The 21869-nt window shown below is 37.9% G+C and overlaps 1 protein-coding gene across 3 annotated transcripts in view; it reads left to right on the top strand.

The window, feature by feature from the left end:
* The window catches only part of AMPH (amphiphysin), an 87809-nt gene that overhangs the window by 1078 nt on the left and 64862 nt on the right, over positions 1-21869 (top strand). The gene's annotated exons all lie outside the window — the stretch shown is intronic.

Raw genomic sequence — 21869 nt, 5'->3', positions numbered from 1 at the left:
AAGTGCAAATTCCACATTTTTAACCGAAAAATAACTTTTATTAATGCCTGTGTACCGACCTGCAGTGGCGCTATACATGATCACATTAAAAGTATGGATTTCGGCTGAATCCTTTAAATACACCTTGCAACGGTCTTTAAAATTTAAAAGCATGTCTGTATTAAACGCTACATTTGTTTCATTCATTTGATTCATATTATTATTAGTAGATTTGTATCATTTTTCATAGATTTGTATCAATGTATCGAAATCAGTCTTTGAATGTAAACATGCCTAAGGGCTCTTTTGATAGCAGGGACTACTGACGGCTTAAGTCACGCAGATATTATCAAAGCGTAATAAGATCCTATTAAGATCAGCAGACAGCAACGGGAGCAATGCCACGCAGACCTTCGCATAAAATCAATTCAAATGTATCCCGTTTCATCTTAACGTCTATAAGCCGAATGTTGCCGTGGATTGTTCTGTGCTTAGAGTTTTCAGAGTAGCGGTTTATACAACCACAATACTGATGAACACGGCAGGCGTGGAAATATATTACGCAACAATACAGATAGCTGCCTTTTGTATAGGTCTTTGCAGTGTTCAGAAAGGAGGAAATGTAGGCCAGATGACAGCAGGATGGGCTGAATGCTGTTGTAGAAAGACTACATCTGTCATTGTGATTTGTTGAGCCAGATAAACAGTCTGCTGTCACTAGTCCCTGCCTCCCCCACACATGCACATTTTCAATGCAATAAGAGGATTGGATTTCCTTCAACCTTTTTCCTTGCTCTGCAATGAGCTAGTACAGTAACAACAATGCTGGACCTTAAAAAAAAAAAAAATATATATATATATATATATATATATATATATATATATATTTATATAGTGCTGACAATTTAATAATATTAATAATAATAATAATATATTTAAACTCATATGGTGCCGACGATTTAATAATAATAATACATTTTACTTATTTGGTGCCGACAATTTAATAATAATAATATATTCTATTTATATGGTGCCGACAATTTAATAATAATATTAATAATATATTTTACTTATATAGTGCCAGCAATTTACACAGGGCTTCTTAAAATATATATATATATATTCAGGGTATATGACAAGACTAGAACTGACAGACTAGGGCAAACCGATACATTAGGTAGAGAGAGCCCTCCTCACAAACAAAATATAGTCATTTATCCGTTATCACTTTAGGACGGATCCTAAACAAAGCATGGAATTTCAAGTAAGAAGAGTTAAAAGCTGGATTGCTAAGCATTGTATCATTTTCTGGATTTGCTGCTGATTAAAGATGGGGCAATTGATACATAAGATAATACAAATGAACCCTTGTGCAGAATGATTTCAAATTGGAAGTCTGTGATATGAATATTCTCTCGTATAGGTGCATAAAGTGCTGCTTATGTTAAGGTCATGAATGAAAAGCATACCCATCTGTGCTGAAACAGAATTCAGAGGCACTTAATTATTAGTGCAGTGCCTTTTGCATCTCTCCCCTGGGACCTGTGTCAGATCAAATTTCTGTGGCAACCACTGAGCATTCAATTTAGCTGTAAATGAGGTGACTTATCTATATGCAAGGGTAGGCATTTCTCAGTTTTTTTCCATATTGAATAAACTGACCATTAATAATATTATTGAATCATACAGACAAATATTATGTATGATATGCAAGCAGCTCTCATACCTACATCAGGTTAAAGGAACGTAAAATGAAATAATATAAACATGTGGTTACGTCTCTGACCTAAGGTCCCGTTCTCCTATAGAATTTACATACTGGATTCCATGGGGCCATTAAACATTGCAGAATTCTATATTTTACAGAGTGTTTATACGAGTAGCAATGTATTCTGGCCTAGTCCAACTATGCCTAGGGTGACAGGTCTAGGGGGTGGCAGTCCCCCTGTCGCAAAACTTGGGGGCAGATTGCCCTCCTGGGCGCACCTGTTTTTATACATATTCCCACTGTGGACGGTGGACATTGTATGTCTTTTTGATGCTCTCTGATGCTCTCATGCTAACACTCATTTACACACACTCATCCATGCTCACACACAGTTATACATACATGCTCACACACAGTTACACATACACATTCATGCTCACATACACAATTATACATTCATGCTCACACACAGTTACACGTGCACATCAATGCTCACAAACACTTACATCCATGCTCACAAATTTACACATTCATGCTGACACACAAAGACATACATACATGCTCTCATGCATACAAATACTTACACACTCTCACTACTCCCTCTCTTACCCTCTCCCTGACACGGAAGTTGCAGCTGACCTTCTCCTCCACTGGGGTCTTACAATAGTTGTCACTTGGCTGCACTTGACTGCATACTGAAATTAATGGAGCTTCACCCTAATAAATAGCATTCTTAAAAATGAACTGAATCTTATTATATTGTCTCTTTTTAAGAAATCTGTATTTTGATTAATAGATCATAAACATGTAATCATGATTCATGCCCCCTCCTTATGAAGCCAATTCTTCTACAGCTTTGTAAAATGTACCATACGTTTTACTCACAGCGAGCCAGCAGAGCCCAACAAACATTTCTATATTGTATTTTTTTTAGTTACAGATTTTATGAATGACATAAGTCAACAAAAGCAACTTGATACCTGCCTTAATAGCTCATTGTACATTATGTACAACATACTGTATTATTCTCATCTGGTTTTAAGTACAGTCAAATTGACATTAAAAATAGCATAAAAACTTTATGTTGAAGTGCTTCTTACTTACGAGGTCCAAAAATAAGAAAACACATCCCATATATATAAAACATAAACTTTAGTTCTTAAATTAGAATGTGAAGTTGGGCTGTTAGCTGTGGATGTTCTCTATTTTAACACAATGATGTGACAAAATAACATGTTTTCGATATGTACACTTTATCACTGCTAAGACAATAATTAAATTACATACCACAGACTGGTATGCCTCACATTCTGTGAAGCACAGCAAATGATAATTTAATAATACAACATTCCACAAAATTGAATTAGGCCAGGGAGGCTGGCATAAAATCACTTAATGAATGTGGTAACTGAAACGTAAAAACTGATAGACATTCCAAAGTAACCATTGTATATGATGATACAAAAGTGATTTATTATACAGTATATTACTATAAATTGTCTTTTTGTAATTAATGTTGTATTAATTGGAATAGAAATAGACAAACAAACGTGCAAAGCATGCTACATAAATAAGGTAGAAAAAAAAAATGTTGCAAAAAATCGGTATTTCTGGTAGGGGTTACAACCTTCCTGGTAGGACAGATTATTTCTCACATACATGAATTAAAAAGAGTGAAAATTGAAAAAAAAAAACATGACAAAAACAAAATCGATATTATGGTCTCTAAAAAGCACGAAAAAGTTTTTTAAAAGTTAGTTATTCAAGATTCACAAAGAATGCATTAATAACACTAGAGTTACCCTGATATGATCAATTGTAGGGTCCTAGAAGATTATTTACATCTCTGTGTAGGAGGATAGGTCTGCTAAAATTCAATCCAAGGTTTACCTAGGCCAAAACTACTAGTAGACATTTCTGTTATTTGATTATGACCATTATTCAGACCATACCTCCAAGCAGCCTCAGATTTCGTAGGACGGTCCCGGTTTTTAAAGGCACTGTCCCAGGTAGCACTATCCTGCTTTTGCCGGCAGTAAGGAACATTAGCCTCCCACCCACTTCTGGGAGGGACCATGCTGCCATAAACCCCAACACAGGTTATCCAGATTTGGACATCTAAAATGTTGAGGGTATGCCATAACATTGTGCTTGATGGCATAGTATAAGTTAGTCTGAACTGTTTTAGAAGATAACTTTGCATCAGTTCCATACCTGGGAACTTCCCTATACTTTGTATAGGGCTAGCCAAAAAAATCTTAACTGGTGGGCAGTGAGGAGCATGAAAAAAAGTAGGCAGAGAGTAGGCAAGCAGTAGGCAGAAAGCGATGCCAGGAGAAAGAGGAAACTGATCCAGAGACTCTACTGGTCAAACCTGAGGAGCAGTAGCATTCCTAAAAGGGAGGGTTCTGCCCCGGGTGCCACTCCTCAGGTTGGTGCCCGGGGGCCCAACTGCTGCCTACCGCGGGCCTGCAGCTTACTGTTGTGGAGCTTGCACACTGTGTGAGGAAACCGTTTTCCGGCCCAGGTTTCTGCTTCCCCTGGGGTGGGCAGAAGTGGCACAGGCAGGTTGCTTAAAGGGCAGAGGTGGCACAGGCAGGCTGTTTCAGGGGCAAAGTTGGCACAGACAGGCTGCTTCAGGGGCAGAAGTGGCACAGACAGCCTGCTAAAGGGGCAGCAGCGGCACAGGCAGGCTGTTTTATGAAGAGCGGCCTACTATGTCAATGTCTGGCTCAGTGTATAGTAACAGGAGTTATGCTGTACCATATCTGTTAAGGTAATGTTATTTATTTAAACTAATTTAATTTATTTATGAGTTAATAATTTATTTTTTCAGGTTTCTAGTTTATTTTTTCCAGTTGACATACAGTTTACAAATTTGTGAAATAAATATTCTTGCCAACATTCATTTTTTTGTGTGTGGGGGGTGCCACATACACTAGGTATGCCCCTGCCGGGGAGTTCACAGGTTTGAGCATTACACAACATTCAGCTAATTTTATTAGTGCATTAATTAGGGTATCAGTTTCTGTAGAAGCTGATGTTATTATCTAGCGCAGCATATTATGCAAAATGCAAAGACTGTAGACCTTTATTAATATTAATTATATATACAGCTGTGTCTAGTGACAATAGATATGCGAGGTACAGTGCATGCTCTAACAAAACGGTGACTGTTACAGCTTTGATCAGCAACTTCAAAGATTAGAGTTAATATCCACAAACCACATTTTAAAAGGCAGAAAACATTTCTAGTGCAAAATGCTGCCTTAAAAATAAGCATGCCTGGGGCAAAGTGCTTAATTTAAAAATAATCAGCAGTCAACAATGATTATTCAAAATCTAGCACATCATTTAGAAATATGACATCATTTTTATGGTGAATTATGTGTACCTTAATGTTATTCGAAAGTGAGATTATTATTTTTGTTGCATTTAATTTATATAAACTTTATAATCAATGTACAGAAAAAGACCACCATAAGTGTCCCTCTTTGGGAGAGTCAATCCATTTTTTGGCCCTAAATCTCTGTTACTTTGTCCTTTTTTACGAGCTTTGAATGAGTGTATCACAATGTTCTACACAGGGGTGGACTGTCCCTGGGTGTGGGGGGGGGGGGCAATTACCCTCCAGACCAATCCAAAACTGGTTACAAAGGGCCAGTCCAATCTGGGCCAGCCATTTGTATGTATGTATTAAAGTTAGAACGAGGATGTATGTATAGGTGTGTTTGTGTGTTATAATGAATGTGTAAGTGTTTATTTGCAACCATGTATAAGTAAGTGTTTTTGTGTGTGAACATAAATGTGTAAGTGTAAATGTGTGTAAAAGTGTAAATGTGTGTCAGCATGAATGTCTGTGTATTTGTGTGTGAGCTTGTATGTGTGCATGAGCATTAATGTCCATGTGTGTTTGTGTGTGAGCATGAATGTGTATGTGTCTGTGAGTATGAATGTGTATGTGTCTGTGAGTATGAATGTGTATGTGTAAGTGTGTCTGTGAGGGAGTGTGTGTTAGCATGAGTGTGTAAGTGTTTGTTGAGTATGAGTAAGTTTAGTGTTTGTGCCAGTGTATGGGGGTGCAAAGGGCCGATGGGATTGACATGTCTCCCAGGCCGAAAATGCCAGTCCTCCCCTGGTTCTACACCTTTAAAAAACAATAATCAAACAACCTGTCACTCGCAGTGCATTATACTACAGCTCCAAAAGGCCCGTAGTTTGTACAGAAACAGGAAAATAGGTATGTCAATTAAGATTTGTAAATTGAATATATTGTTCTTCAATCAAAAGTGCCTCTCTTTGGCCATTTTATATATTGAGAAGTTTGCCATTGAAATGGATTGAAGGCAACTGAAGTATTTCATCACAGTAAAAAGGTTCTTAGTGTAAAGAGTTCATAAAAGCGATACATAGAATAGAAACTTTTTTGACGGCACATAAGAACCGTTCGCCCAATCTAGTCTGCGCATTTTACCTGATCTTGCCTTAGATTCAGGATAGCTTTATGCCTATCCCATGCATGTTTAAATTCCCTTATGGTATTAGCCTCCACTTCTGATTGGTAGGCTGTTCCACTTATCTACCATTGTTAAATTAACAACGTTAATTGGGTCAAGCAAAAAGATATTTTATTGAGTTGTGAACTATCACATTCCATATTATTTGTACTTTAAAGAGCTGCTATATTGCTACTCTGTCATGATGATACAGTTCTCTATTAGAAAACATTGAGATGGTTCAGCTTACTATAATAACTACACTAAACTCATTTCAATGTTTAGTGACAATTCTTGTTCCAACTGTGAACCATCTAATAATAGGAAGAAAGAATGTTATCTACAAAAGAAAAAAAAGAAATGAGACAATTTTATGGAACACAACTGTCACGGCAATCTATAAAAATGTCACAGAATAAAGACAGGTTTTTGTGAGCACAGAATATAAAAAATCTAAATGTCTTTAAAACACTAGTTTATAAAAATATAGTCAAAATGTTAGTATTTAGAGCAGTAAAATACACTGGATACAGACAACTTTACAAAATATAAATATAACAATATAACATGTAAACAAAGAGAATAATGGTATACGTCTAAGTATAAAAGAGGTCTTAATTTTTTTGGGGCTGTGTAACTAAAAAAATAGACCAGGGGGGAGCTGTTGATGTAGCCTAGATTTCAATAAGTCATTTGACTCAATGGTTGAGTGACAGAAGACAGAAGATTGTAGTTAATGACATTTGTTCAGAGAAAGGACTTTTTACCTAGTGGGTACCTCAGGGATCAGTATTCAGACCCGTATGTTTTAATTTTTTTACTAGTGATAGAAGGTCTTAATAGTAAATTATGTATTTTTGCTGATGATATAAAGTTCTGCAACATGGTAGTCCTTCCAAGTGCAATGAGTCAAATTAGAAGGATGGTCAAGAGTGTGGCAGCTGCAGTTTAATGGTGATAAATGTAAAATAGTGCACTTGGAATATTGTTCTGTCTTTGACAAAGGAAGAGAGGCACTTAGGAGTAATTATTTCTGATGAATTAAAGGTAAGCAGACAATGCAATAAAGCATTGGAAAAAGCAAGTAGGATGCTAGGTTGTATAGTGAGAGGCATTAGTAGCACGAAGAGGCAGGTTACTTTATAGTCAGGCGTCACCTACAATATTCTGTAAAGTTCTGGAGACCCCCATCTCCAGATGGATATTGACATGTTGGAGAGTGTTTAAAGGAGGGCTACAAAAATAGTTGTTTGCAGGCTAAAAATGATCAGTAAAGACTTGGGAATCTTTATATGTATAGCTTGGAGGAAAGAAGAGAGAGGGGAGATGCAATCAAAACATTGAAATACTTATAGGGGTATTATATTGTTGTATTTGTCACATTTAAATGTTTGAGATCATCTAACAAATTTTAATATAAGTCAAACACAACGTGAGTAAACACAGAACACAGCTTTTAAATGATCATTTAATTTATTGACTCATCAGTCCACTGAGTATTATTCCAAATATTATTGGCCTTTGTGTTCTTTTTGGTCAGCAGTAGTTTTTGCCTTGCAACTCTCCCATGGGTGTCATTTTTGCACAGTGTCTTTAACTGAGGAAAATCAGGTCTGCAGTTCTTTACCTTCTATTCTGGATGCTTTTTTGATCTCCTAGATAAGTTGTCTATGTGCTCTTGGAGGAATTTTGGCATGCTGTCCACCCCAGGGAAGGTTTACCACTGTTCCAAGTTTTCTCCATTTGTAGTTAACAGCTCTAGTTCACTGAAGTCCTTAGATTTAATGTAAAGCATTTCTACTTTACAGAGAGAGTAGTAGATACATGAAATAGTCTCCAAGCAGAAGTGCTGGAGGCTAATACAGTAAGTGAATTTACACATACATGGGACATAAAGCTATACTCACTATTGGACCAGACCAAGGACTGATAGGGGTTTGCGTCTCTTACACTAGGACAAATGGGCAGACTAGATGAGACAAATGGTCCTTATCTGCTGTCAAATTCTATGTTTCTAGGTCTTTATACTAAGATTTACTTTCAAGTGTTGAACATTAGGCTTATGTTTAAATGGACTAGTAAGTGGCCTTTTTAAAGTCTGATTTTTGTGGGTATTTCTGTAAATTGTAATTTTAATGTTGCTGTAGCATGTGTGGAACAGTCATGGGTCAGAGGCTTGGAGTCCTACTATAATTAACCATTACATAGTTTTGGGAATTAAACACAATTGTGGAGGTGACCAAAATGATTAAATGCCCCATTCTTGGGGGCAGTTGGGATTACGGGCTTGTAAGGAATATTGTAAGATCTCTCCTCACTAGCCTACTGAGCTAAAAATAGATCAAGGTCTGTGCTTTTACAGCATATGCCCCAATATGCCCCACATCGCCTGCATAAAACGCATTGAATCAGTACACTGGGACTTGACACCGTAATTTGGCGACACAGTGGGACTCAAAGAACCAAGGTTGGTCCAATGGTTCTGCCTCAGGCCTCCAGATTTGAGTTCTTTTAGAGACAAGCAAGCGAGACTTGATGTTTTGTGACTTGTGGGACATCAATGAGCAAGTGGGGAACCTACACCTAAACAACACTGACAAAAAATGAGCTACCTGGTATTTGAAAATATATCCCAGGCAAAGCCAGATATAAAGAATACCAGTATGGGCGTTGGATGGATTGCGCTGCATGAACTTTAAGGAAAACAAATGCCTTTTAGATGTGGATTTATTGGCAACCCATGAAACTACAAAGAGGACTGTATCTCAAAAATGTGAAAGATTCCATAGCACGATAGCACTTCCGCAATGAGTAGCTAAATTAGCAATGTAAAGCTCACTGTAAAGAGGTGACAGCTCTTCTTACTTGCCTTGGGGTACCTGGAATATCAATCTAGCTCAGTTACTAGAACATTATACGTATCTAATGTTGCTTGTTGTAAAATCCCTGTATGAAAGATAATTGTATTCATGAAAACGTATAGGTGCTGGGAGTGATATTGATATGTGTATGTTAATCGATTTATGACATATGATAAGCAATAAACGAATGCTTTATAGCCTCTATTGTATACTGTTATCATTCATTTACACGCATAACTTTACATGGAAGTCATTAGAAGTACATTGGCAAACACTGAGGAAAGTAATGTTTTGAAACGCCTCATATGAGCATCTCTGTACCAGTAATATAATTATCATAAAGATTGGATTCTATGCAAGTGTCTGACATTATACCAAACCTTTGTGCTTTCATTTTGATCACATAATAAAATATTAAGGGCTTGTATGAAGGTGAACATCTCAGAGACTGAGCTTATGGTTGTTCTACCATTCCCTTCTGTCCACAGTTCCTGACATATCTATTACTGCCGACATCTCCACAATCCACCCAACAGACCAAGTTCACTGCCTTGGTCTCACACTAGACTTTCATTTGAGAAACATACCCCAAATCCATTCTTTCCTTAGACACAAAACAACCACTTCAAGCAACTCATCTTCACCCAAGCAGTCCTTTTATCTCAGTTATCTCAATTCCCCCTCAACGACCAAATAGATTGTAAGTCTGGCTACCTTGTGGCAGTGTGGCTGAAACGCACTGTGAGCACTTGGGAGCTGTGATTGAGATCTGCATTGTTGAAGCAAAAATCAGTGTCACAGCGCGGCAGAACAGTGCTTAAAAATATTGACATGATCATAATAGGTTTCAAATCTCATACTGTTAGATCATTGAACTTAAAATGTATACTAAAATAAGCAGAAAAAAAGATAAGAAGAGCACAAATTTGGTATGTCTCCTAAAAGCATTAGCTACGCTTCAGTAAAATACTAGGTCATTTTGTGCTCATTCATTCAGCAAAAAAAAACTTAGGCAGATAGCATTACAAAAATAGGAAGTACTGTGCTGTTAACTGATTTCTTCTATGTTTTGCTTATTCGTCACATTTAAAATGTTCAGATAATCCAACTAATTTTAATATAAAACAAAATGCTTTTAAATGATCATTTTCTTTACTGAAGATAAAGAGTAAATGAAAACCTATATCACCCATGTGAAAAAAACTAAATAAAACTGGTTGTGCCCCTCTAGGTGGCAACAACTGCAATCTGACATTTGACATCACTGTGGATACATTTTGGCCCACAATTGTTTTAATTCAGCCACATTGGAGGGTCAAACTGTCTTTGAAAGGTCATGCCACAGCATCTCAATTCAGATTTAAGTCAGGACTTTGACTAGGCCACTCCAAAACATTGTTTTTGTTTCTTTTGAGCCATTCAGAGGAGGACTTGCTTGTGTGGTTAGGATCATTGTCCTGCTTCAAAACCCAACTGCACTTTAGGTCACAAACTGATGGCCAAACAGTCTCCTTCCAGATCTTCTGGTAGAGAGTAGTATTCATGGTTCCATCAGGCAAGTCGCCCAGGTCCGAAACCAGCAAAGTAGCCCCAGACATCACACTACCACCACTGTGTTTTACGGTTGTTATGATGTTGTTATCGTTGAATGCTTTGCTAGCGTTACACCAGATAGATGTGCATCTTCTTCTGCATCTTCTTCTTCATCATCTTTCTTGTATCTTCTCCCGTTTCTTCTCTCTGCTCTGTTCTATCTATAATCTCTAATCCTTAATCTGGTATCTTCTTTTTTCATCTGCATTTCTGTGGACATAACCCGTCAACTTCCGCCACAATGGCGATCCTCGGGAAAGAGAATGTCAGCGAAAGCGCCAACCAAGGGCAATATGGCGGCACTTTTATTTATACCATAGTGTTTTTACAGAATGTCAGAGTAGTTTGTAGAAGTTTCCAATATGTTATGAATGCTGCCACTTCGTGCAGTGTGATGAAGAAAATTATCCCTAATTATAGACACATTTTAGCAGCCTTACACAGAGTTTTAGACGTGCTAAGCATCACAGGATGTATTTAATATTATTAACACATCACTTTTAGTTTTGTTTAACCCATATTAATGTAACGTTAACTACTTGGGGTTACCTTTTATTGAGATTTTAAAAATGGTTGTCCTTTTCTTAATAGACATAGAAATTCATGGTGGGTATAATCATCTTAGCCAATTTATGTACTTGTTTAAGATCTCAACATTTCATCATTTCCTTGATTTCCTTTCAACAAAGGACCAAACTGCAGGCAAATGCATTGTTTCTCAACATAAGCTTGTACCAAGTAAATTACAGCTGCCCCCAATTTGTGTTGCTTTCGCGGTCTATTGAAGGCTTTTGGATTATGTAGTGAATGTATTAACTGGACATAAACAAGACGTCCGGTAGAGTGAATTTCATACATACTGTGCCAGGGTGTGCTGCCCATGCCAAATGCAGACCAGGAAGGGAGAAACTACCCCTTTAACTCATCCCTCCAGAATTTGTTTAGTCTGGTTCTGACAGGAAGGTCAGGGCAAGGAAGTTAGTAGTACGGGTAAACTCCACAGACTACCACTAACAGGAAGGATAGTGGGACCCCTGCTTGCCCAATTCTAAGAACAAATGATTCCTGTAAGCCAACCTTGCCCAGGGTCCTACAAAGACAGAAGGCAGCTCATTATATGCTTTCTGCAGTTTCTTTAATCTTATAATCACCTATGTCCCCAATATATTTGCAGATCTCCTAGTTATACTTCTGGCTGGAAGCAAATATGAATGTCCCAATAATACATTTTGAAATTCTAGCGAGAAGCACGTCGTGAAAAGCATTGCCATTTTTTTTAATAACCAGATTGTTTATGCATTTTTATTTGTAATATTTTATCAGTTTTATTGATTCTTCTGGAGATAGTATATTAAGGGTGGGGATACAGAAGGCATAGGAGGGTCATGTCTGATGCAACAGACTGTCAGTGTAGGTTAAACAGTATATATAATCTGTCCATATACCCCAGTTAGCATTTAGATGAATTAAATACCAAAACAAGATATAACTCATAAACCATAATAGAGTCATCCAATTGCAGAAGATATGTACGGAGTGAGGGGGAAATTGTAGGTGGGGTATAAGGAAATCATGGACTTATGATCCCAGAGAAGGTATTGTAAAACAAAGCTTTCATAAAGCAGTCAATATAGACTGTGTTTGGGGGTCAGCAATAAACTGAAGCCACTACAACCAGGTTCTACCTCCCCATCCGGCCCTCTCTTTTCAGAGAGCCAGTTCTTCCATTTCTCAAGTGCATTCCACCCTCAACAACCATTCCATAACGGATGGAGGCCGTGTGTCTGCCAAATAAAGGGGGGTCATTACCTTAGCTTTGTTTAATAGGAGTTTGATAGTTGACTTTTTATATTGTGGAACTGGCTTCTTGGTATGGTGCAGAAGAAAAGATGAGGGGTTATTTGTAAACCTAGGAATTGTGAAATGGATTTTAGACCAGAAAGGCACCACAAGAGGTCTTTCCACCAAGTATGGAGTGTGGAACTGGGAAAGGCACCACATCTCCAAGAGTATTTTAATTTTTACAAATGTTTTCTTCTGACAACACAGTCACTGTACCTATGATTAAAATATTTCTATAGTATTGTCTTGTAAAAATAAAATAAAATAATGTTTAATGCCATCAACATTTATTTTTGAGACATGAATAAGGGAGCATGAACAGTAGTGAACTCAACAGCTGCAAAATACTTGTTTCAAACCAACCTCACCATTAACATGGAAAAATACAGTCCTTTTTATAATTCTGCATCTGCCTATGATGCATGAATAGAATGGGTTTCTCTGGGATTCTATTCATTCAATAAACCACCATTTTAACATAATTTGTTCCGTTTCTGAATAATGATGGTAAAGTTCCCCAGAAATACCACTGGTTATTTATAAACCCATTCATTTTCTTTCTTGACAGGCATGCCAGCTCAATTTGCTAATGATATTTGGTTGAAATAGAAGCAGATTTTACATTGACATTTTACACAAGTGTCACTAATAGAAATATTGCATACAGTAAATCATAATATTTTCTAGCACCACGCTGTTTAAAAGAAAGTCAGTCGTATTTTTCTATTGCCGTGATTTGCCAGGATATGTTTGATTTGATATACAACTAAACATACCTGGGAACTCACTGGGTTTTTCCCCCAATCTCGGGGTTTCAGGGTAAAGGAGCAGATTCTCAGCGTAGCACATTATGGAGCTGACTCCTTTCTATACTACCCTACTGTCATCATATTTAATGTAATGATATCCCTGCTTGAATCTATCTACCTATCTATCTATCAAAACTTCACATGGGGCATTATTTTTAAGTGGACCTGTGTCTATGATCTTTGGCACATCTAAAAGTTATACATACTTGAGGAGTAGAGTGGCTCATGCACAGCTTTATAACTTGTCTGGTATATGGAGAAGTATGCCTAAAGTTGCAAGCATAGTATATAGGTGAAACTTCAAGTGCCTCCTTCTTACTCATAATGGCAAGTGTACCTGCTCCCCACGACCCAGAGGAGTTGGGTGTCGATCTGGATAACCGGAGAAGATGCGCGCTCTCCTTAGCGCCTCCCCTTCTCGCCTCCCCTTCTCAGAACATTATCCCCCTCTCTCTTCCTTAACCCCATCCCCCTTTTTTGTAACCTTTTTTCCTCCTAAGTCCTCGTTGTTCTTTTCCTCTTAAACATTTTCTTATTGCTGTACTCCTTACTACCTTTAGCTCTCTGATTCACAGAACTTTAACCATTATCTGCCGCCTATCTAATCCTGCTCGGTTTTTCTTCACTCAGTTATTTCTCCACGCCATAGTCCCATTCACTTGAACCCATTTCTCATTTTTTCTGATCTTTTTCTCTCTTTCCGTAACTGCTTTTTATTGTCCTTTATGTGAGAACCATCTCCTTGCCTACAGTTACCTTAAGTGAAGAGGCCTCTTCGTGGCAAACTAATGAATGAAGAGGTGACCTGCACAGCAATTGTATGTGATTTTCTGATGCCTAACTTTTTGAACCGCACATGGACTGAAAGAATTATAGAGATCTGGGAGCAGCTAATTCTAACAGCTGACAGCTAATTCTAACATTCTAAAATTTATTTAGCAGATGAAGGCAAAGACATCAGCAGAATTAAAGACAGTAAATTCTATTTTACAAGGCGAGCCCAAAATGCAAGAAATAATTAAAATAAAAAGTAAAATTCAACTTATTATTCAAACAGCACTAGCTTAATAGCCAATACAATCCTGCTTTAAAAGAATTTTTACTCGTTTTGGGATGCATTTACAAATATCGGCAGCAGACCAGAGCTCATCTAGTCGGTCCTTTTTGAATACCATTTACATATTTTTTTAGAATAGCTTTATGCACATCCCAAGCTTTCTTGAATTCCTTTGGCGTGTTTGCTTGTACTACCTCCACCAGAAGTCTATTCACGGTATCCACATCTCTTCCATTAAAGGGTTTTTTCATATGACCTCAATCTGACACTGTCTAGCTTTAAATCATGTCCTTTCATTCTGGACATATTTAAAAAGCTTTAGTTTATAGTAGTTTAGGTTGAGAAAAGACTTGCTCAACCCTTTTGATGATATATTTCAAAAAATGGTTTAATGCATGTTAGAGCAGTTCTTACGCAAAGCCTCGTTGTAGCGAGAGTCAGGCTGCTGCTCCTAACTCCTGATGAAGGACTGTATGGGACTTTACTATATAAACAATTTTTTCCACAAGGCATTCAAACAGCAATGTGATTGGCTGCTGCAAAACCGAGAATGTGTAAAAACTGTTTTCAAGAACTGTAATAGTTACACTAAAAATAAGATCAGTGTATAAAAATGTGCAAAAAACATAGCACGTCAGTATATAATTATTTCTCAGTTTTGTCAAACATCAATAAAATGCCACATTCACAACAAATGATATCTACATATGTAAGGACTGGTGATTCCGTTTATACACATCTACATACAAAAGAATTGTACTCGTGACATAAGTCACGAGTACAATTCTTTTGTCACCTTTATAAATCATCCCCGGGGTATATTTTGTAAATTTAAATGGAAATTAATTTCTTTTAATAGTAGATCTTCTATAGGAACATCGACAAATTGAGTGACTCTAATGTCATGGAGTTTATCCTGTTAGCTCAGGTCAGCATATGGCTTGTATTTTGTTTTCTGGCAGCAACCAGCTGTATTTGATATAATTTGCTAGCAAAATACTGACATTTTGAAAATGGGTTTTCTGGGTTTATCTGTAGATTGGAGAACTGTAAAGATATCCTGAAACCCAACTCTTTTGAGTGTGCTTAAGGACCCATATAAGAGCAGTGGCCGGCCTAATCTTCCGCAGTCAGCAGCTATGCTAGGCACGTTCTTGGACTTTCTAAATGTGTCTTACAACAAGACTAGTGTCTAGCTCAAGGAGCCACAGAAAATGTCTCATCATAAGCCCTATCCTCCAGCCACGCTTCTAATCAAACCTCAAAATAGTGTCCCTCTTTGGCCATTTCAAATGTCAGAAGGTATGGATAATGAGTAACTATATCATAAATAATGAAATAGTGGTTGGAGATGTTTAAAAAAGAGATATCTTGATGCTGAGTCATCAACTGCAATAAAATATTTCACGTTTTATGGGAGGATTACTATTTAATTATTAATTTTTTTTAGCTTGTTATCTAGCATGTTGTGCTAAAGAGACAGAAATATTGTAATTATAAAGGGTTTAATTATTGTCACATTGAACTTACAACAGACATTTCCCCAATACTTAATTATAAACTAATTGTAAATGTAATTTGCAAAATGTGATTAATGTCCAAACCAGTAGCTTGGCTTTGTGCTAAATGAAGAGTTATGAACATAGAAAGTAATTTCATTTCTACCGCATGTTCATTGTAATGGGAATAGAACATTTCACAATAAGTCTTCTTCTCTCCTCTTCATTTTGTCATTTTATATACTACTTTCAAGGAATTCACTTCCACCCTCCAGGTGAACCCTTATTTTTTTGTTTAAAGATTCTTCTGTGCTATTCGAGTTTTCAAGAATAGGCTGCACCTTGAAGATAGATCTATATAACAGAGCAATGGGGTTCACAAAGCAAAATAGATGAATGTGCATATAGGTGAAAATTAGAAATAAGTAAAAAAAAAAAAATATAACGTATAACAGCATATAACGTACTTAACCCTACTATCCAAATTTCACATTCATGAAAGTCAAGTGGCTCATCTGTGTAAGCAATTTCTATGTAAATGAGATAATCACATTTTCCAGCTGGTTTATCTTGAGATCCAGTGGAACAGAGAAATCAGGATACAATGAAGTACAGAACCAAAGTCATCTGACTGTGCCAATCATAGAAATAAGAAAACTCAGCCAACATATATTTCTGAAAGCTTGTGGAAAAGTAGAACATATTTGAAATATTTCTGTAGTTGAGTACTTTATCGCAATAAATAATTTATTGGAAGGTTAAACTATAATGATTAAATTAAAGGAAGCTACAAAAATGTGTAAACACTTCTGAACACTATTAAAAATAAAGCAATAAAGCAGTAGTAATGTTTTCATTAGTCATACAAAAGAGAGTCTGTGGAGCCAGTCCACAATATCACATCAGATTCATTCAGCATTTTGGTATATCATGAACTTTGAGAACTGACAAAATATCCACCGACATTAAAAACATGGTCAAAGAAACAAAAATCGGTCATATTGGAATATCGGCCCATACCTACAAGGCGCAGTTCCTAATACAATACAACAAAATAACCTAACCCCTTAAGTACTCTTAGGTGCAAAAAAAGATGTCAAGGTGAGCCTCACAGCATAGTAGAATGACCTGTGTCTTCTTTTTCTTTGCATTGATGGGAAGATATCTCAGCATCTCTTTGGTGTAACAGGGCTCAATGCAAGCAGTGGTACACTTACACTGTTTAATTCCTTTTACAGCAGTACTTACTGATATAAGCATTGATTTTGGGTAGTAGAGAGCCTGGGGGGTCTGTAGAGACTCTGTTGGGATTACAGCCCACTGGCTGATGATGCATCTTGTGATCAGAAATGCAGGTCTCTGCAGGGTTCTGATGCTCGGTTTGAACTTCAGCGAGTTGTCTTGACCACGTCTACATGCCTAAATGCATTGAGTTGCTGCCATGTGATTGGCTGATTAGCTATTTATGTTAACAAGCAATTGAACAGGTGTCCCTAATAAAGTGGCCAGTGAGTGTATATATAAAGTGAAGGAAAAAATGATTTGATCCCCTGGTGACTTTGTACGTTTGCCCACTGACAAAGACAGGATCAGTCTATAATTCTAATGGTAGGTTTATTTGAACAGTGAGAGACAGAATAACAACAAAACCATCCAGAATAACGCATTTCAAATAAGTTATACATTGATTTGCATTTTACTCAGTAAAATGAGTATTTGATCCCTATCAATCAGCAAGATGTCTGCCTCCCCGGTGTTTTTTTTTTTTTACAGGTAGTGAGATGAGATTAGGAACATTCTCTTAAAGGGAGTGCTCTTAATCTCAGTTTGTTACCTGTATAAAAGACACCTGTCCACAGAAGCAATCAATCAATCAATCAGATTCCAAACTCTCCACCATGGCCAAGACCAAAGAGCTGTCCAAGGATGTGTAGACCTACACAAGGCTGGAATGGGCTACAAGACCATCGCCAAGCAGCTTGGTGAGAAGGTGACAACAGTTGGTGCGATTATTTGCAAATGAAAGAAACACAAAATAACTGTCAATCTCCCTCGGTCTGGGGCTCCATGCAAGATCGCACTTTGTGGAGTTTCAATGATCATGAGAATGTTGAGGAATCAGCCCAGAACTACAGGGGAGGATCTTATCAATGATCTCAAGGCTGCTGGAACCATAGTCACCAAGAAAACAATTGGTAACACACTACATCCTGCAGTGCCCGCAAGGTACCCGTGCTCAAGAAAGCACATTCAGGCCCGTCTGAAGTTTGCCAACAAATATCTGACTGATTCAGTAGAGAACTGGGTGAAAGTGTTGTGGTCGGATGAGACCACTCAACTCGCCGTGTTTGGAAGAGGAGGAATGCTGCCTATGACCCCAAGAACACCATCCCCACCGTCAAACATGGAGGTGGAAACATTATTCTTTGGGGTGTTTTTCTGCTAAGGGTAAAACTTCACCACATCAAACGGATGATGGATGGGGCTATGAACTGTCAAATCTTGGGTGATAACAGAGATCTAGAACACATACAAATGACTAAGATCCACCTGTATGGATCAGATAATTTTTTTCCTTCACTGTATATATATATATATATATATATATATATACATACATACATGCACAGAATGTGGTGATAACTGTCAGTAGAATGAATGCAGAAATATATATTTATTTGATGCAGAATTAACATAAGTTACCAACCCACACAACAAAGCAGCACACCAGATGTCCTAAATAGCTATATTTTTGCAGTGATGTAGTACACGAGGGCGAGTTGTGTGCCGATCTCTTTAATAAATCCAACTAAGAGATTATTAATATGTATGTGAGTATTGGTTTGCCAGACAATTAGACAATCTATTCTCCAGATGCGTTTGGCAGTACTGTGGATGGAATTGTTGGAAAATCAGCAACAAAATATGAAAACAACCTGAACAAAACCAAAATAAATAAATGTTTTCTTGGAGTCGTATATTTTACTCATGAGCTTGTAGTCCCTGGTGTGCAGCTTTGTTGTGTGGGCTGGTAACATGTTAATTTTGCGTTAATTAAATATGTATTTGTATATTCATACTGAGTGTTCCACAGACAGTTATTACCGCATACTGTACATGTGTATATATATATATATATATATATATATATATATATAAATACATATATACACGCACACACATATATAGAGTGTGAGTATTTAAAGGGGAAGTCACGGCATTTTTTTAGACCATGTTTGCTGTACATGTCAAGCAGCTTTCTCCACATCGGACACTTTGCTGACCAAGTTCCCCAGTTACTGGCTCCAGACATCAGCATGTTTTGATGCATTCTTCTGAGAGAAAACCAGAGAGAATCTTATTAAATCACTAGCATAACAGGCATTTCCATCAACTAAATCAAAGGCGTCAAAAACATGGATGCAAAGAAAAAAATCTATACAGTGAACACTTGTTTTTGTTTGAAAAACTGATCAAAAATGGTGTTACTCAGCATGCGAGACCCTGCATGGTTCCTCTGCATCTGATGACTACTGCAAATACTTTAATTATGTATATCTAGACATCTTTGGTATAGGATGTATCTTGAGTTTTCTTCCTAACTACACCCACGCAAAAAAAACACCTACACAAAAGTTCAAAAGGCTTTGTTAATAGATCACTCTTCCTTCTGTCACTGTTTTTTATTGCGCAATGTTTTTCCCCATGAATGCTAATGAGTCCTGTGTCTCTCTGCACAGACATTTTATTGAATTATTCTTTGCAAACCTCGCTTGGCGGTTAGATAGCACGTATTCATAAAATAAATCTAAGTGTCATTTGTTGAAACATTTTGCTAGCCATATTATAAACTAGAAACCATAAATGATGGTCTGTCGCAGTTTGTACTTGCTGACTGGAAATCATTTTTGATTATATATATATTTACTGTCTTCTGCACTCAACCTCCAAAATCCATAATTAATATGCATTCACAGAATTTCTCCATACACAATAGATAGATGACAAAGGTCAGATATACGGACCAAAATGTTGATGGTTTAAACTGCTGTATATCTATTGAATATGGAGAAGGCCTGTGATTTTTTTAATATATCTATCTATCTATCTATCTATATATATATAGATAGATAGGACTAAAGCGATGATTCTTTAGGAGCGTTTTAAGTAGATCTTTTGGGGAGCAAGCGCTTGACAAGAAAGGATGCTTCTTAGTAGGGTTTAATATATATGGAGAGTAAAGGTCAAGTCCCATGGCAAAAATGTTTGTATCCGTACACATAGCATATAATGCCTACAAAAATGTAGGTTACCATTAGCAAAAACAGGCCTATAAACTGCCTTTTACCTTTATATCTGGAGTCTGCAGTGATTTTTTGCCTGCTCAGACACCGCACTGAGCATGTTCCTTACGGCAATGTTAATGTTGTCCTGCTTCTACAATGGAATCCATTCCTCTGTAGACTTTCGGTGCTCAGTGCCAGACTGGGTGATTGAGACTTAGTTACCGGAGGCCGTGTGATAAGCATTCATGATGGTTGTCTAATAGATTGGACAAACATAACAGAGATCTAGAACACATACAAATGACATACAATACAAAAGTTCCACCTGTCTGAAAACATTGGGGGGGTTTTCGTGAGAATAAAGGAAACACAATATTTCTGTAAGCCTATTATTAATGTGATGCTAGTAACAGCTGTTACAAATGCAGTGACAATATACATTTTTGATAGAATAAGCACCTGTAAGAATTTTACTAGCTTCACTTGTATGTGTATTGCATTAAAAGCCAATGTATTCTGCATGCATATTCCTGAGATGAAAATACCAGCAGGCCATGTCATCAATCTACTTCTTTTTGGAATGATTACTTTTCATTGGTTGAAGACATTGGTTGAAATACATAAATATGAATCATTTTTACGGATTATAATAATACATATTTATTTTTTCTGTAAAAGAAGAAGCTAAAAATGTATGTAAAGTGTACTTTACGGATAACTGAGAAGGGAAATAGCATAATTGCATCTCTACAGTGATAAGAAATGCTTGACATTTCAGCGCTCCTTGAGAACATACAGAATAATCTATACATCGTACAACCGTTATTGAACAATTACTGCAGATACAAGATATTTTAATATGTATATTATTTCAAATGCAGTGTGTTTCCCAGCGTACTTGTCATTGGATAGAATTCTGTACAATAATCCTATTTACCGTATTGGCTCGAATATAGGCCGCACTTTTTTCCCCCACTTTAAGTTTTTAAAGTGGGGGTGCGGCCTATATTCGGGGTCTAGCGCCCGACGCCCGGGACATGCAGTCCCGGGCGCCGGGCAGGCAGCGGGGTTAAGATACAGATCCCCCGCAGCGGTGCAGGGGACCTGCATCCTACTCCCCGATACGCTCAGACAGCCTCCCCTGCCAGCACTTCCCACGGGGGGGGGGGTGCCGGCACGGGAGGTTATCTAAGCGTTTTACCTCTGCCCACCCCCGACTTACCGGAGCAGACTCCCGGGTGTCTTGCGGGGCCGGCGGGAGACATCTACGCAATACGTGTATGCAACTTCCGGTACCGGAAGTTGCATACGCGTATTGCGTAGATGTCCCTCGCCGGCCCCGCAAGACACCCGGGAGTCTGCTCCGGTAAGTCGAGGAGGGAGGACAGCGGCAGCGTATCGCGGGGAGGGAGGACAGCGACAGCGGCAGCGGATCGCGGGGAGGGAGGACAGCGGCAGCGGATCGCGGGGAGGGAGGACAGCGGCAGCGGATCGCGGGGAGGGAGGACAGCGGCAGCGTATCGCGGGGAGGGAGGACAGCGGCAGCGTATCGCGGGGAGGGAGGACAGCGGCAGCGGATCTCGGGGAGGGAGGACAGTGGCAGCATGTTTTTTTTGGTGCTTTTTTAAAGAAAAAAAACTTTTTCTTTAAAAAAGCACCAAACTTTTAGGGTGCGGCCTATATACGGGGGCGGCCTATATCCGAGCCAATACGGTATTTCCAAGATCATTGTATATAAG

This window comes from Spea bombifrons, chromosome 5 (genome assembly GCF_027358695.1).
Source record: "Spea bombifrons isolate aSpeBom1 chromosome 5, aSpeBom1.2.pri, whole genome shotgun sequence".
Classification (NCBI taxonomy): Eukaryota; Metazoa; Chordata; class Amphibia; order Anura; family Pelobatidae; genus Spea; species Spea bombifrons.
Note: the sequence above shows the minus strand (reverse complement) of the source record. Positions and strands in the feature narration are given on the sequence as shown.